At 48.8% G+C, this 15,561-nt stretch overlaps 1 protein-coding gene across 1 annotated transcript in view; it reads right to left on the bottom strand.

The window, feature by feature from the left end:
* WDR47 (WD repeat domain 47) overlaps window positions 1-15,209 on the bottom strand; it is a 1,275,124-nt gene extending 1,259,915 nt beyond the window's left edge. Inside the window, exon 1 of the mRNA XM_069641848.1 lies at window positions 15,119-15,209. The gene's annotated coding sequence lies outside the window, so the exon portion shown is untranslated. The remainder of the gene's footprint in view (window positions 1-15,118) is intronic.
* Between the last annotated feature and the right edge of the window lie 352 nt (window positions 15,210-15,561).

The raw sequence follows: 15,561 nt of genomic DNA, 5'->3' as shown, positions 1-15,561 counted from the left end.
GAAACTGAAGATGCAAGTGCTCTTGTGCGTAGATCCATATAGTTGATCTGTCAATTTGTAGGGTGGTGCCAACTTGTAAATGATACCTGTTTTTGTACTATTGTCTATGCTTTCTGTTGGGGGTCAGCTAGTGTTTTCTTGGGTATTGCGAATGGTTGAACTAATTATTAGCTGCTCATAGTGATATTGGGTGAAGTGATTGGCAGTCTGTCATGCAGGTAGACCTTAAATGGATTATGTTTAGGAAGTGTGTATTTTAGTGCAGTGTTTTATCAGGGGGTCATCCTGGAGTAATCCCCACCCATCCTGAAGTTGTCATGGGGGTCATCCTGGAGTAATCCCCACCCTTCCTGAAGTTGCCATGGAGGTGGGGGGGTCATCCTGGAGTAATACCCACCCATCCTGAATTTGTCATGAGGGTCGTCCTGGAGTAATACCCGCCCATCCTGAAGTTGTCAAGGTGGTCATCCCGGAGTAATACAAGATCATCACAGGAAGTAATGAGAACTCGTCCTGGAGTAGTTTCTGTGATAACTCTAGTGTCATCTCATTTAAATATTTCAGCCTATACACATACTTCAGGGTGGTTTTGGATGATCTCCCTGAACTAGCAATGGATGACTCTAGGATGGAGTCACCAGATGACTCCATAATGATTCCAGGAAGGTCCTCCTTTTTGACTTGGGCTGGCTCATGATTGGACGAAGAATCATCGTGCAAGACCCAGTAGGCCGCTGTGAATTTGTTGGCACCAGACACCTGCCGTATACTTGGGTTATCTTTTGGAAGGGATTTGTGGAGTCTGCATGGTGATTCTTTTAGCAAGTTTGTTCAGGCCTATTTGTTACACAAGGGAAGTTAGAACGATTAGATAAATCTGTGCACCATATAGGTATCTACAGATATGAATTAATTACTTTGCATAGAATTGATTTAGGACTTAGCACATCATTCCTTCTACATCCCATTGCCCTAATTCCTTAAATTGTACATTTACTAAGACATAACGACTCCCTATCTACAACCTAGCAACACCCAAGTATTTTATTTTTGTTGCTTGTTTAGCGCGCCAAGCCCTAGGGCATCTGTGTGCTTGCTTACATAGGAAAGTTTTTGTTTGTTACAGTTACTTGCTTGCATATAAAATTTACATTAGTTACATGTTTAAAAAGGATACACTGATATTTACAAAGTGAATTTACAAGTGTTACAGGTTTACGATCATACACTTCTCTTTAAGAAGTTACATTCTGTAGTTGTGGTAATGGCAAGGTCAGGTTGGCCGGGGTCATGAGCGGAGGATAAGTCTGTGGGGTAGGTAGTAGCTAGTGTTAGTTGTGCAGTGGGTTTACGAAGAGGTGTGTTTTGAGCTGTTTGCAGAATATCCAGAAAGAGTCTTGGGCTCTGAGGTGCGTGGGAAGGTTGTTCCAGAGTCTGGTCGCCCTTGCAGGGAAGCTGCTGCCATCCAGGCCTAAATGGTTTGGTAGATGGCGTTGAGAGTGATGGTAACGGTAATGTGATTGTTAGGAAATATTTCCATTTTATTTTAAATAAAAATTCTATTTTATTTCACTTGTTACGGGGGAAACTGGCATGCCCTTAAGACAGGCAGTACTGGGAGACTTTGTTTCCCCTAGTCCTTGTTAATGTTGCACAATTTCTGCAACATATTGCATGTGCACAATGTACCTTCCAGTATAGTGCACTTGGGTCTTCCTGTCATTTCTAAAGGTCCTAGTAACTGAAGGATTTTTTAGTGCAGATGTGCCTTGGACAGAGCTGGTGGCAGTTTATCATTTTGCATATTTTTAACCCTTTCTTGCCAGGTAAACTGCGATAACCGCGTTTGGCACGGTTAGGTGGCCTGGCTCCAAAATGGCCCGCAACAAGGATTTGTCCTGTTTTTGGGGATTCTTGCCCCTTCACCTTCCCCAGGTCAAGCCGACCTGGGTCAGTCCTTATTTGGTCATGCATTTTCCCGCAAAGAGCCAAGCTTCCGCATGCCTTGTGTGCGTGCCCCCAGGATGTAGGCTGGAACGTCTGGTTCCAATACACATCCTGGGTGCCAGAGAGTCTGGAGTGCTGTGAATGACTGGGACCACCGTGGTCCATGATTGGTTCACGTATTGTGTGCTTGTATGTGAGCAGATCTCCCATTAGGTCCTCTTCGTTTTGGTGCGAAGGAGATTCTGGATAACAGAGGGCTCCAAATACCCATGTCATGTCGATCTCTGGAGTTCTCGCTGAACGAAGGATTGGATCCAAGTATCCTGAAACTAAGAAGCTGAGTCGAGGAACCGCTGGTAACCCAGGTCAGTGTTCAGAAATCCATCTTAACAGTGATCACCCCGTGATGGGTATGAGGTCCTGGGTGCCGTCTGCATAATTGATATACGAAGCGCCCAGGCCATCAAGGTGATCAAATATCGGTTTTGTGAATAATGTATACAGCGCCGGAACCACGCAAGATCCTTGTGGAACTCCAGAGGACTGGGGTAGGGGGGTGCCTCTGGAGAGAAGACCCTCATAGTTCTTTCTGAGAGGAATGATGTAATTCATTGTGTGGCTTAGGTGAGAATTGTCCGGCTGTGGACAGTTGGTTGTAGAGGATGTTGTGGTCCACCAGATCGAAGGCAGTTGAGAGGTCCAGTAGGAGGAGCAGGGCCATTTTCCCATTGTCCTTCAGGTCGTCAATTTGGACTTTTAGGTCTAGGAGCACCGTTTCTGTCCATTGTGTGGGTCGGAAACGGATGGCCTAAGTCCCATGATGATTTTCTTCTAGGTATTTCTGGATTTGGAGGTATGCCACTCTGTCCATGATCTTTAGTAAAAAGGGTACAGCAGTAATAGGTCTATAGTTTGTAGGGATGTTGGGGTCAAGCAAGTGTGTTTTAAAAAAAAAACAATTTTTAAGTAAAGGTAGTACACAGGCATCTTTTAGGTCCTTAGGGACACAGTTGTTGACGAAGGAGGTGTTGATGAGGTTAGTGATGAACGGGGCAAAATAGGGTGCGCAGTCCTTGATGTCTGAAGGTGGGCATGGCTCTCCTTGGCATCTGGATGGTTTTAAGGTGGAGATGATCCGAAGCGCTTCCGTGTTGGTGACCTTGGTGAATTCGAATTGCAGCGTTTTAGGCTTGCTGGTGGGTGTGGGTTGGAGATGGGATGAGGCTGTGGACAGTATTAGTGTATTCCTTTTTGCTAATATTTTGGATTGGAGTGGAGTGATTTTGTTTAGCAGGACGTTCTGAATGTGCAGAAAACAATTTTCGTTTTTGTTGCAGTTATCCACTGTGGGAATGGGGGTCTCTAGCTCTGAGTATAGAAAAGGTTACTTAGGTTTTGATTTAGCATTCGCTATTCTGTCGTCCTAGTGTGCACTTTTGATTTGAAGAACTAGTGTTTTATATTCTCGCGCAGTTATGAGGAAGGCTAGTTTATTTGATTCTGTTGGATCGTTTTTCCATAGTAATTCAGCCTTTTTTTTTTTTACTTTTCTAGAGTCATTGGGTGAGGGGGTGAACCACCCGTTAAGGTGGGTAGGTTGTTTGGCTTTGCGAATGGCCAGTGGGGCTAGTTGGTCGATGGCAGCCAGCATGGTGTCATTGTAGTTTTTGGACATAGTGGTGGGGCCAGGAACTTCCTTGGAGTTAGTTGATAGGAGGGGTTGTAGAAGTGGGAGTAGGTTATCAAGAGTTATGTTTTGTTTCTGGTTGGTGCGGCTGGAGCTAGTTTTGAGGAATCAGATTTGTTGGTGTTTGCGTTAATGGCGAAGGTAATAATGTGATGGTCTGACCAGGGGCAAGACAAATTGGATGAGATAGTGGATTTGTAGTTGATGTCTGCGAGCCAGTCTAACGTTCGGCCTTTAGCATGTGTGGGATTGTAAATCCTGTGCGAGAGCCCTAGGGCTGTCATGGTGTTGGCTAGTGTTAAGGCGTGTTTGTCTGATGGGTCTTGGAAGCATAAATTGATGGTTTGATAATGGTTTGAGATTTGGATTGAGAGTTGGCCGATAGGATTTGGGTAAGGTCATTTTCAAATGCCAGTGCAGGCCATGGGGGTCTATATACTATACTAGATGGATATTGATGGTGGACGTTGTGTGTGGTGATAATCTTACTAATACGAGTTCCCCATTGGTGAAAGCGGTGGATGTAGGAGTTTCTCTCATGTTGAGGGAGGTTTTGGTGATCATGGCAACACCCCCTCCTGTGATAGTGGGTCTGTCCCTTTCTGCAGATAGAATAACTATCTGGTACGGCAGTGGATAAGGCGGGTCCGGAGGCTGCGTGCAGCCATGAATCAGTTATAGCAAGGAAGTCTAGTTTGTAAGTTGAGATTAAGTCAGCAATGTCGAGTGCATGAGCAGGGAGAGACCTAGCGTTCATGAGAGTGCCTAGGATAATATATATTTGGCAATTCCACAGCTTTCCACTGCCCATGTTTGGCTTCAATCTTTGCCAACCATATTGGGATTACAGCACTGTTTTTCAACCACACCTTTCAATTTCACGTATCCTTCCATTACGGACTTGCATAAATTATGGCCAAAGAATTGTCATCACGAGTAGGCATGGCAACCATAACATGTCCACAGCCTTTCGCTCAGAATGAGGAGAACATCTAAACACATCAACACATCAACAAGGCTCTATATGATTACTATGACACATTAGCAACTTTAAATGACTGGCCAAACCAGGAGTGGATATATTTGGCAACAAAATATTAATTACAGCTTGGTTCTAATTTGAGCATAACCTTCAACATTAGGTAATCTCCCTCTTTGGTTTCTAATGAAGGATGGACATATGATGGTTATTCTTACTGTTGATGCCAACCATAACATGTCCACTGAATTTATATCTGAGACAAATATATAAACAAGTTAAATAGGCTCTACAGAACCACCTTTATTGATCACCGAAAATAGTTGTCCTGTAATGTACAATGCTCAACTTGCGGTATTACCCCCACTTGGACGCTCTGCAATTTTCACAAGTTTACTAATAGTGGCCCTATGACTGGCAATGTTGTGCTGGTTGCAAACCACAACATACCCACCTGATATCTCCGACAACAATGCTCTTAAGATGACCAGCCACTTCCAAATTATTCAGCCTACACTGCAGGGAACGTGTTCCTCTATCTGCCCCTCCGTCTCTTGGAAAAATACTAGAAATCTAAGGTAAGCCATGCACACCACAAGATCTTTCTTACCTTAGTCTTTCTTTTCACACTATACACATTTGTTAATACCCCTCTTCAACAGTTGCCTTCGTGCAACATTTGGTACTGCAATCTAAACAGCTTTACTTTTCTTGGCCACTATGTTTTTCATCGTGTTATCATTTTAGGTAGCACATAGAAGTGCTTCTTGCAGAATACTTGCACCTTCCTGCTCTAAGTTACACATTTCTAAGTGACTCTTCGTAGTCCATCTTAAGGTGTCTACCTTAGGCTTTCCGCTATTGCACTCAAATAGCTCTCCCTACATTCAATTTCGTGCTAGATAACTTATCCATTTATACTTAATTTTATTTGCATTTGTAATGATAACAAGACATTTCAAGAAAGCAAACAATGCAAGTGTAAAACACCACCCTATCAACAATTTTGGTCTCCCCTGTACCTTCCCCTAAACTAACCCCCTCCCCCATTTCCCCTTCTAAACTCAAACACATTCAGGGATGTAGTTCTCCCTCATCAGCGTCTCGGAGGCCCTTACCTCATTGCGTCTTTTATCCTTGTTGGCTCCCTCCAGGACCTCTCCCTTCCCAAGTGCCACTCCTTTGCTTTTACAACCCTCATGGTTTCCTTCATCCAATCCCCATTTGAGCAGCAGAGAGCACCATTCTGCTTGAAACCCATCCATTTTATTGTTCAGTCGCTGTCAGCCTTTCCATTATCATCATGTTTTGTCCCTTTCCCCCTCCAAACCTCTTTTGGGGGAAGCGTTTCATTTTTCCAGTAATGGGCTATGGCCAGTCTCCCTGCCCTTAACATTGCTTCCCACATCTTAGGGAGTCTGTATTCTTCCCTTTCTTTTTGCAGGACCCCTAACAGAGTCTGCAGTGGGTCCAGACCCAGCCCTATTCCAGTGATTCCTTCCATCCAGCTCAGCACCTCTTTCCAAAACACTTGGGCCTTGGGGCACCACCACCACATGTGGGCCAAGGACCCCCGATTCCCACAACCCCTGAAGCCCATGGTAGAAGCTCCTGCATACATCCCAGGCAATCTCAGGGGACCCCTATGCCAGCCCATTAACATTTTGAGGTTGTGTTCTATCGTGGAGGTCAACAGTTCCCCTCCCTCCCCCTCACCCCTCTCTGGAAAACAATTTTGTAGATGCGTGCCCAGTCTCCTCGGAAATCTCCTCCCCCCCACTTAATCCACCCAGTATCTCTGGATCTCTGGAATGTTTCTCCCCTGTAGACACTTCCCATTCATTGCTTTGTACAATTTGGACAAGATACCGTTTCTTGTCGTGGACAAATCGATGACTTTTTCCACTGCCGTTAACTCCCTTGCCACCAATCCACCCACTTTGGGTCTGTTTACCCTTGATGCAGAGATATTCAAATACTGAGATTGAGTCTCTCCCCAGTACCTCCTTTACTGTTCCCAACTCCAGGAAGATTCCCTCTTTAAACAGTTGTCCCACTCGTTCAAGGCCCACATCCGACCACAACTGCGATTGGTTTAGTCCCTGGTGTCTCAAGTCATATGGAGGACATGGAGGGGGGGGGGGCACGTTGTGTATCCTTGCATGCTCTTGCACTCATGTCAAACTGTCAAATAAACCCCCAGTGTGGGGTGGAACCTTAGCCGTCCCGGAATGGACCTGATCGGAGACCAAAAGTAGTCCCTCACCTTCATTGGGTGTGCTGGCAGGTACTCCACGTAGGTCCAATAAGTCCTCCGGTCATCCCTCATGGGTTCAAGCATTGCCCTAAATTGGGCTGCCGTATAGTACAACCGGATGTCTGGGAACCCGAACCCTGCCTTATCCCTTTGAAGTGTTAGGCTTGCCATTTTTACCCTTGGCGTCTTGAGATTCCAAATGAATCTACAGAGCTCTCCTGTAACTTCCAAGAAGAACTTCTCCTGGAGTGGCCTTGGTATGGCTGTGAACAGATACAGCAGTCTGGGCAGCATGTTCATTTTTAATGAGGTCATCCTACCGTACCGGGTCCATATCAATGGGTCGCATCTCTTTTAATCAGCTGTTAGTTGGTTTCGGAAGGGGTCATGATTGGCGGCAACCATCCCCTCTAGGTCCCTAGTGACTTGGATTCCCAGGTACTGGATTCTATTTTGGTTGACCTCATGCCTTGGTATCTCTTTTTCGTGTCTAGCAGGAGGCTCTGCTCAAGTGTCAGCATTATTGCTGATTTACCTATATTGATTTTAAGCCCTGAGAGGTGGCCGTATTGCGCAATCTGGGTCATACGTGATGGAAGGGAGTCCTGAATGTTAGTGAGGTAAGCCTAAGTGGCATCTGCAAAGAGCGAAAGTTTACCAAATCTAGGGCATAGTGGGAGTGCAGTTTGCCAGTATCGCAATTGCCAGAGGTTCCATGGCCAGGGCGTGCATCAGTGGGGAGAGGGGACACCCCTGTCTTGTTCCTCTTGTTAGTTCAAAGGTGTCTGTTAGTTCCCCATTAACTCAGACCTTTGCTCTGGGCCTGTTGTAGAGTTCTGTTACCCATCTCAGGAAATTCATTCCCAGCCTCATCCTCGTCAGGACCTTCATCATGAAGGGCCATTCAACCTTGTCGAAGGACTTCTCTGAATCTAGCAATACCAGGCATGCCTCTTGCCCTTTCATTTGCGCCCTGTGGATCAGGTTCATGGTCTTCCATATATTGTCCGATACTTGCCTTCCCCTGATGAAGCCCACCTGGTCTCCATGTATTAGGAGCAGCAATCCCACCTCCAATCTCGAGCCTAAGACTTTGGCCAATATCTTTACATCCCCATTTAGGAGGGAGATAGGTTGATAGGAAGAGCACTTAGTGGGGTCCCTTCCCTCCTCAGGGATTGCTATGATCGTTGGTAATGACATTGTGGGGGGTAGGGCTTCCCCTCTCAGGCATGCATTAAACACCTTCTCCAAATAGGTGGCTAACAGTGATCTGAATAATTTGTAAAATTTCATGGAAAAGCCATCTTCCCCAGGCACCGACTGACTTCATCCCGTTGACCTCCTCTACTTTTATCGGGCTCTCTAGGCTCTCTACCGTAACCTTGGGGAGCCCCGGGAGAGGTAGTCCCCCCAAGAACTCATCGATCTGTGCCTCTTCCCCCCCTTCCACTCCGAGGTGTAGAGGGTACTATAGTACTTTGCAAATTCACACCCTATGCTTTTGGTGTCATAGACCGCTCTTTGCTCCTCAGTCTGTATCACCCCTATGGTCCTCTGCTTTTTCTCCTTCCTCAGTCTCCAGGCTAGGATCTTATCCACCCTATCCCCTTTCTCATGTTATTTCTGTTTTAGAAACAGTTTCCTAACCCCCCGTGTCCTGGGTTAAGATGGCCTTTAATTGTGTTTTATAGTGTCAAGACACTTCGCCTCTGTGGGTGATATATACCAACCCTGGGTGCCCCCCGGCTATATCTGCTCTATTTTTCTGACAGCGCTTGCTCTACTTCTCCCCCTTTATTTCTTTTTCCTAGAGCCTATCCTCATCAGGGTTCCCCGGTGCGTTGCCTTAAAGCCCTCCCAGACTGATTAATTCCCTACCTCTCCAGTGTCATTGAAGCGGAAGTACTCCTTGATTCCTGAGAGTAGTTCCTGGTGCACCTCCCTGTCCTTTAACAAGAAATAATTGCATCTCCAGGTCCCTCCGGGCCACATGACCTCCCCATGTCCACTGAGACTCACTATGTCGTGGTCCAACCACGGGATTGGGGCGACCTGGGATTCCAATATCTGTGCCTTTAAGGTCGAGCCATAAAGCGCCAGGTCTATGCGCGAGGAGTAGTCATGAACCGCCGAGTAAAGGGTATACTGCCTATTCCCCACCCCCCCCCCCACCCTCCCCTCGATGGTGGTAGGGAGTCACACAAGCCCAAAACATCATTCACCTGTTTAAATCGGTCCGAAACACCCAAATTTGCCATGGCCGTTGGTCGTGCTCCCATCCTCTTACGGTCCCTTATAGGGTCTAGCACCATATTAAAGTCGCCCCAACCACCATAATTTGTTCCTGAGTTTCTCCCAAAATTCACATTGTCCCACATTTGGTGCATATACAGTACCCAACGTAACATACAGTTTACCTTTTATGAATACGTACCTCCCATTCGGGTCAGTTAGTACCGATTCCACCAAAAAGCCCAGTCGGGATGACAACAGGATTGCTACCCCACATCATAATCACTGCCTCTTTCCCTCCCCCACCCACCACTTCCCAGGTGCATAATCTAGGTTCCTTCCCCTTCTGCCGGTGTATTTCCTGGATGCACATCCAGTACAATTGAGCTCTCCTAAAACTCATGGAGAACCAGTGATTGTTTGGTCTGTGAGTTAAGGCACCGGATGTTGAGGGAACCAATGATCATTTCACCCAGACCAGACATCACCCCATTTCCGAGGCTTCACAATATCACCCTCTCCTCTGAGACAGTTCCATAATTGGGCCCCTGCGTAGTACCAACCTTTGAGAACAAACACTTGTGCATGTTACCCACCCCATGGCATCCAACCCCCGCCTTGATTCATCACCACAGGTGGGATTAAATCACCAGAGGTCCCCAGAAACCACGGCCCAGCTTAACAAAGCTTTTTTTCTCAAGTACCATTTCTGTGCTTACCCTCCGCACCCGGCCCGCCATTTCACTACTTGGTAAACCACAAACCAAACTGCCCCTTTTCCCCCCCATCGGACATTCCAGAACTCTTATCCAGGCCTCCCACCACGTTCATCCGGTTCATGTCGGGCCTAGGGGGGGGCGGTGCTGGAATTTCCTCGACCCTGGAACTTTGTGCCTGTTGTGCCCCTTTATGAACCATCAGTTTCTTCGTGGTGTTTCTACTCTCATTTCATCATGGGTGCCCTCCCTCCCAGCAGCTCTCCCGTGACCTTTTGTATGTCGTCCTCTGTTGCCAGCTTGTAGTTGTGGCCGTCCACTTCAAAGGATATGGAAAAGGGAAAACCCCATCAGTATCTCACCCCTTCTCACTAAGCCATTTCGTTAGGCAGGAGAATAGGCGCCTCTTTGTTAACGTTAACGTAAGTGAGGACAGGTCCTGATAGATCTCTATTGTCACATCTCCCAGGGACACAGAGCCCTGCCCCTTTGCCTTTTCCAGAATCTTCTGCCTGCCTGGGTAGTTGTGGAAGCGGGCTAACACTGAGCGTGGGCCCCGCCCGGCGCCCCGCTCTGTGCACCGTCTTGAATCTAGGTTCATCCATGTTCTCGTCTTCGAACAATACCATCACCACCTCATGGATGGTCCTCCTAAGAAGGTCTCTTTCCGATTTCCCCCTCCTCTGGGATGCCGAAAAATCACAGGTTGTTTATCCTGTCATGGTTCTCAAAATTGTCAATTTTCAGGGCCACCTCCCTCTCCCTGATCTCCAGCTCTGCCAACCTCCTATCCATTTGAGTTTCCAATGTCTGGAGGGAGGTCTGGTTGTTCTCGACTGCCTGGAGTCTCTCGTCCATCCTGTCAATTCTGACATTTATTCTGTCCACCTTTCCTCCAATGTCTACTCTCATTCCCCCTTAGTGGACACAGTGTCCCCGAACTCCCACGCCTCCCCTCTGACATTTTGGAGTCTGCTGCTTTACCTGCTGACTTTGGCCTTTGGAATTCAAATTGCCCCAGCTTTGTCCTCCAGTCCATGGGTGGGGTCCTCTGTCCTAGCTTTCAGGTTTCCCCCCTGCCGGGAGCTCCAGTAGCCCTTCACAATGTAGATGTTGTTCACCTTTGTATCCGGGGTCCTACTTTACAACACTTCCCCTGGGGTTACTTCTCCATATACCCTATGTTTCCTCTGGGTCTCCACCTTTTGCCTGGCCGGTGCCTGTGAACTCTGGCCTCCTCACACCTGAGGAACTCCGGGGGACTCCCCGTGGAACCACCTGGGATGGTCAATTTCCTTCTGTGGGTGATTGAGTCGTCGTTTAGTTTCCTCCTCTGTTCCTGGGTCCGTCTCCACACTCTCTCTCCTCCAGGGCCCACTCCCAGGCCGATACCCGCCCCGTGTTCTACTCTGGGGACTCACGCCTCGTTGCTTCCTTTATAATGAAGTTTATGGATGGAATGGGTGACATATGTAGATAGAACGAGTGATGTATGTGGATGGAACGGGTGACGTATGTGGATGAAATGGGTGAAATATGTGGATGGAAAGGGAAATATGTGGATGGAACGGATAAGTAAGTGGAAGGTATTGGTGTAATAGGTGAAAGGTCCCGGAAGCATGTTGATGGTACCGATGAAATACGTGGATCGAGTGCATAAAACAACTTAGAAATATACTGACCGGATCGGAGTGCGTGGAGCGGACTGGAGAGCATGGAGTTGCACGACTTACATGAAATGATTTGGAATGCATGGAACGTTTGAAGAGCATGTAACCCACCACCACGATTACTCTCTTCTTTACACCACCATTCAACTAGAACACAGAGATACTATGACACCATTCGGTATAACTGTTCTCATACCAACATCTGCCTCATACTCCCCATCACTCTAACTAAACACTGCTGGTTACACACACCCCAGCCAGGCGTTCTCCTCAGGCATAACGCAGCCACAATCGGTCTGGATACATCCTGTCAGAACGAACACATACTCTTGATATCTCAACCACCTCACCTACCGCTAAGAAGCAGCTATTACACGAATACCACATCAGCTGCACACATAGCCGGTGCTCACACGCACCTTTGACTCGCTGTACTGACCTGAACTTCGGTTCCCAAGGGCGTTCAACCTACCAGCGCCTTCAGACCATACCAATGGTATATAAGGCGCTATATAAATGCAAAGTAACATAACATAATTGCTTCGTGTCCTGGGCCCTATGGTGTTTGAATGGCAGAGTCTCTGTGAGGTGGGCTCTTGCCTCTCCTCCCCTTCAGGTTGTTCGTCCCTCTATCACCCACTTCCCAGTCCTCCGGGGGCTCCTTTCCCCGGGCCAAACCTTCTCAAGTCTTCTACTGGCCTCAGCGTGCGCCCCTTTGTTCTTGCTGCACCCTCCGGGGGTTGTAGAGCTCTGCCCCCCCTGACTTTGCTCTCCCTACCGGGACCCATGGGGGGGGGTGCAGGATGGGTGGTTCCTTTTCTCGCGGGCACACGCCCCAGACTTTGATCTGGGGGCCCTCACTGTGCCTCCGTCCCTTGCAAATTGATTGGACACGGTATGGGTCACCCCTTTGCGTGGTGTCCTCTCTCCTGCTCAGCTCCCTTACTGGGATCTCTCCTGCTGGTGGCGGGGGGGGATCCTCCCCCAGGTGGGCACATGCCCCAAGATCTTGTCTGGGGGCCCACACCTTCTAGAGGTTCCTCCTGGTGGGCTAAAGCGCCATAGGATTGGGGGGGGCGGGGTGCTAGTCCCTACTGTGGGCTCCCCCCACTCGTGGTGGCCATTCCCCTGCTCCTCTCACCCTCTGGGCCATCTGTTGCTGGGGGGCAGAGGGGAATCCTCTCCCGGGCTGGCACATGACCTCCAGTGCTTACCTGGGGGCCCACACCCTCTCAGGGCTCCTCTTGATTGCCTGGTGCTTTGTCAGTTGGGAAGTTAAGACCCTCAGTGAGGACTCCCCGTGTTTCGTGGTCTTCCAGCCAGGGGCCACTGTGGGTCAGATGTACACCTTCTTGGGCCCCCTCTGGGCTTCGAGGCCCACACCCTCTCCAGGCCCCCCTGGCTGTAGTCTGCGTTGGCCGCCAAAGGGGCTTCCTTTCCTCCTAGTCGGCATCGGCATACCCTGGGCTGTCTTCACTGAGCCTCTCGCCAGCGAGATCACTTTTGTTTTCCCGCTGGCGTGCTCCGCATTACTTTCTCTGGCTCCCGGTGTCCAATTTGCACCGCTGTTGGACCTGAATGCAATTCTGGGGTCGCCTGGTCTGTGAGTCTGCTCTCTGGGGGTGGGGGGTCAAAGCGGGGACTTGACCCGCACGCGCCCCCTGGTGGCCTCCAACTTATCCATTTATGATGACCAAATGGCAAACCTCTAATTTTACTCTTGCATCAGTCATTCTTATCTTTCCCAATGTCTCATTGTGTCGTTGATCTGATGTTTGTGAAATCCTCGTGTTCTTGTCTTCTGGGTCCACTTTGTTCTTGTCTAAGCTTGTATCCTGTGTCAGGGGCAGGACTTTAAGTGGGCCTAGGCTAGCCAGTGCAGAGCTCCTAAAAGTGGTCTCCAGCTGGGGCTCAATGACGTCCCACCAGTATGGGAAAGAAACAGAGACTAGCTCCGTTTGCAGATGGAAGGAGGGGTGGCGAATGCGCCAGAATTGGAGCCTAGGGAAAGAACATTGGGCCTCATTATGACTGTGGCTGCCAAGGAATGACTGCACCGTTCATACCGGGCCGCCACATTACGAGTTGTGCAATGGGTCCTGCTCTGTATGCCTGGCCAGACCAGACGTGCAGAGCGGGACCCGCTAGCAGACCAAGATGCTAACAACGGGCCCGTTGTTCGCATCTTCCCCATTCCCATTGAGCCCTATGGGGGCTCAAATGGAAATGGGGACGTTCCGGGTCCCGCGAAAGGGAATTACCGGGCCCTCCAAGGTCGAAAATGGCCCGGAAAGTCCCCTTTTGTAAAAAGTGATGAAAGGTACGCTGCCGTCTGCTGTGTCACCACCAGAAAACATTGTTATGGCCATTATCTGGGGCACATGAGCCACCATTCCGTGCAGTCGCCACAGGAATGTTTCATGCCAGCAACTACAATAAAGTACGGAGCTCTCTGAGGCGAGTGTTAACTTCAGAGGGAGTCGGGGTGGTGTAGGCTTTAGCTGACGGGCTGTTGCTTCCTACTGTGGCATGAGAAAGGGGGTTACTAGGTCCACATTATCACGGGATAGGCAGGCAGCAGGAATGATTTACTCACCAATAGAATTGCCTATATCCCGAGCGAGAAATCGATTTATTTGTAGACCGCAGTGAAAGTGAACCAGGTGGAGCTTTATTTGCAGTATCCAGATAGTACCACCTAAGACAATGCTTAGTGATCCAAAGAACATTGGAAGGCTTCATGATGTATTGCTTGTTTGGGGTAGGTGTAACTTACCGAAGCCATCTGCCCCTCTTTTTAAGCCAAGCCCAGCATGATTTGGCAACACCCCCTTTCTAAAGCCCCCCTCTATTTTGTATCTCACTTAAAGTGCTGGTCACGATTTGCCAAAGATAAATGTCTTTTGCTTTTAATCTATTGAATCCCTTGCATAATCCTGTAAATGTTCGCTGGTACTGTATTCTTCTTGCCCGGAAATTTCAGCATCTCGCTCACAAGGGCACTACTCTCCATAGATCTCTCCCTTCTCACTTTGTGGATTGCTCTTCTTCCTCACTTCCTACACCTCCTTACCGGGATCCCTTGCCTTCCTCATTCTCTTGAACTACCATCTCCCAATCTCAATCGGTGGATCCCAGCCCCACTACCCCCCACTCATTGGATACGGCTGCACTTAACTATCAACCATAAACTCTCAGTCGTTTGCTTCCCTTTCCTGAATACCTCGCCTCTTTACTCCATTGATCCATCCACTCACTCTGGACTCCTCTCTGAATCAGTTCCCTCCTCACTCAATGGAACTTTCACATCTTTGCGCTCTGGATCCCACTCTCCCCTCCGCACAGTCCGGATCTCTCCATCTCATCATGCCCCAAACCTCTCGCTCCTGGTGGGGGTGGCGTTTCTTCCTCGGTCCCTTTCGTTCCCTGGATATGCTCCTTGATCGCTCTGTTCCTCTTGCTGGGGCTGCATTGATGGAGGCAGGGGCACTTTCGTGACTTACCCCAACACACCTGAACAGGGGCGGAGCTCTGCTCACACCTCCTCCCCTGGGGCTGGTCCCTATTGGGTGCTGAGCATACAGATGACCAAGGCAACGGGCGGTGCTGGGGCCTCTGTGTTCTTACCTGGACAGACAGCACCGCAGCTTGGAGCCCTCGTGTAGCGGTTGTTCCCTATGAGACCGATGTGTAGGGCATGGGTGGGAGTGGCCGCACCTTTCCAGTGATCCCTGGCACAGACCCTGTATCTGTATGATTTGCGGTTGCCAAAAGGATTAAGAACCTCAGCCAATCAGAAGCAGGCCGCTGCAGGACCCCAGGCTGCCTCTTTGGGTGCCTGTTCATTTTTTATAAATGGCCACAGAGGGAGGGAGACAGACAAAGCACAAATAGTCTTTCGAGACAGTGAGGTACCGGGGTTGACGAAGGAGTACGGAGTGCAACAGCTGTCAACTTATGCTTCTCTGGGCTGGAGCATGCTAAGGGGTCACTCTCGGACAGCTGCAATTAGGTCAATTGGCTTCCGAGACTGCTTGTCGCAGATGAGCTGCAACACCCTCTAAGAAACG

Source organism: Ambystoma mexicanum, chromosome 1q (genome assembly GCF_040938575.1).
Source record: "Ambystoma mexicanum isolate Mex_15411 chromosome 1q, UKY_AmexF1_1, whole genome shotgun sequence".
NCBI lineage: Eukaryota > Metazoa > Chordata > Amphibia > Caudata > Ambystomatidae > Ambystoma > Ambystoma mexicanum.
This window is presented reverse-complemented; position numbering and strand designations above follow the sequence as displayed.